This window comes from Pinus tabuliformis, chromosome 6, assembly GCF_031772625.1.
Source record: "Pinus tabuliformis cultivar Carrire ecotype Pingquan chromosome 6, CPIR1, whole genome shotgun sequence".
Classification (NCBI taxonomy): Eukaryota; Viridiplantae; Streptophyta; class Pinopsida; order Pinales; family Pinaceae; genus Pinus; species Pinus tabuliformis.
Window position 1 is genome coordinate 1,463,052,193 of NC_142292.1, and position 2,165 is coordinate 1,463,054,357.

The 2,165-nt window shown below is 34.8% G+C and overlaps 1 pseudogene; it reads right to left on the reverse strand.

The window, feature by feature from the left end:
* Positions 1-1,135: 1,135 nt before the first annotated feature.
* LOC149264148 (small ubiquitin-related modifier 1 pseudogene) lies at positions 1,136-1,459 on the reverse strand (annotated as a pseudogene).
* Positions 1,460-2,165: the final 706 nt, after the last annotated feature.

Here is a 2,165-nt window from a genome sequence, read left to right on the forward strand (position 1 = left end):
ATCAGCTATAAACTCCAACCACAGTCACCAATGAAAGACATATTTTCATTTGTATAACATAGTTTTAGGCAGAATTTAAATAAATATAGAAGTTGTACCACTCAAGCATGATATGCGTAAGCAACCCTCTCAACTCATTAGTGATACTAAGTCATTCCAACATATATATATATATATACGTTCTTTGTGAAGCCATATAGGGTGTTCCAATATTAAACACGCTCTCCAAAAATAAAAAAACCTTTAAAAACATATACAAGGTTATACACAAACGCGCCATCGAAGTAATACAAAAATAATAAAAATGCTCTTATCAAAATCACCACATCAAGGCCAATTGGAATTACCTTGTTTTCATTGATCTTGTACCACTCTCCTTTCAAATACTTTACATAGCATATAAAATTACCGAAGAATGAAGCATTTAACACACCCAAATGAATAACCATGAGTAAACACGTGTTTGATAAGGAAACCTATTGTAGAATGTGTTGCATATCAACATAGTAAGGTTAAACACACTACCATATGTTAATTGTATATTTACAACTATGGTTTGAATAGAATGTACAGTTGACACATAAGCGTTAGCTCACGGAGTCAGTTAGGTAGGAAGAATATTGTACCATTTTCATACACATGCCCTATGACTGAGTTAGAAACATGTAATAGCTTTGAGTATCGAATATATATTTTCTGTAAAAATGAATAGCTAACATCCTTGCTAACGAAATATTCCCAATAACCAAGTAGTAGTAGGTAAAAATGATAGGAGTAGCACCCTAACTCATGATGTTTAGTATTAATCTATGTTATATGATGGCTAAAATGGTCACACAACAACAAATATTGATCTTGAGAAAATGTTTGAGAAACAATCTGGTAAGCGAACATATTTCACCAAAAAGCACGATAGAAAAACACTCTGGTGCACACTAAAATCTCCAAGGCGTATATAACATTAATTACAATGTTAGTACATTCCAAACTTGTATATTAAAAACTCCAACATGGCTCATATTATTTAAGCCAATAAAAATTTATATTATGTGCTGAGACTAAGTTAAAAAAAGTCTGACAATTTCTGGGTTCAAACCGTTATGACAAGAGGTTGCAATCCAGTTGACAGTCCACTTTAACTCCTTCCTCCTATTTGATGAAGCATGGCATCAATCTCATCCCCATCTTCCATTTCATGTTCTTCAGGAGTTTTCTCCCCTCGTAAATGCCTCCCATAAAACATAAAAACTATGGAGTTCAAATCAACGGATTTCCTATCACAGTACACCATCATTAACTTCCCCAGTTGAGTATTACGCTTGATTTTGCAGAATACTTCATTTCCATCCGTGCCATTAACCTTCAGAATAATGTGTGCACCGTGGTCTGTGGGCTTCTTCTCTTCCACCATGCTCACCACACCATTACCCCAATTTCCGCCATTGTCAACGCTAGACATGGATGGTTCTTCAACTACAACAATTTTTGGAAGAAAAACAAAATTGAGAAACTCACTCCGAGTTGCTTAAACCGGTGGTCGAGATTCAGGTTTGTATCTTCATTTTACCTCTGATATATAATGTCACCAATTATAATGGATACCATAGTAACACATTCCCTTCGTCTGCAATTTCATCATATTCCCTTGGGCGATAACGCATCGGCTATATAAGTGGCACTAACTACGTAACCATCCTAAATACACTGAATTTTCTAGTATTAACTTGCAATAGTTAACATGCGGGGTTCATAAGGGCTACATAATTTGCATGTTTATAGCATCTACAATTTCTAAACAATCCTTTGAGATAAGAACGCTGCCATGTAAAGAACTCTCCCACCGTAATAACGCTCATTTGACATAAGAGCACTACCATATAAAGAACATTGTCACTGTAATAATGCTCCTAGAAAATTTTCTTTGTCGACTGGCCCAACATTAAGAGCACTACCATATAAAGAACATTGTCCCTGTAATAATGCTCCTAGAAAATTTTCTTTGTCGACTGGCCCAACATTTGTAAGGCATCTTATTACTATCCTCTCTATTCATATCTAAATAATGCATGTAATATTAACTCTGGCACTGCTTTTATGACAAGTAATGATAACCAATACCTATTCTCTTCTAAGCGATAATTATTGTCTTTATTGTTATCATGGCA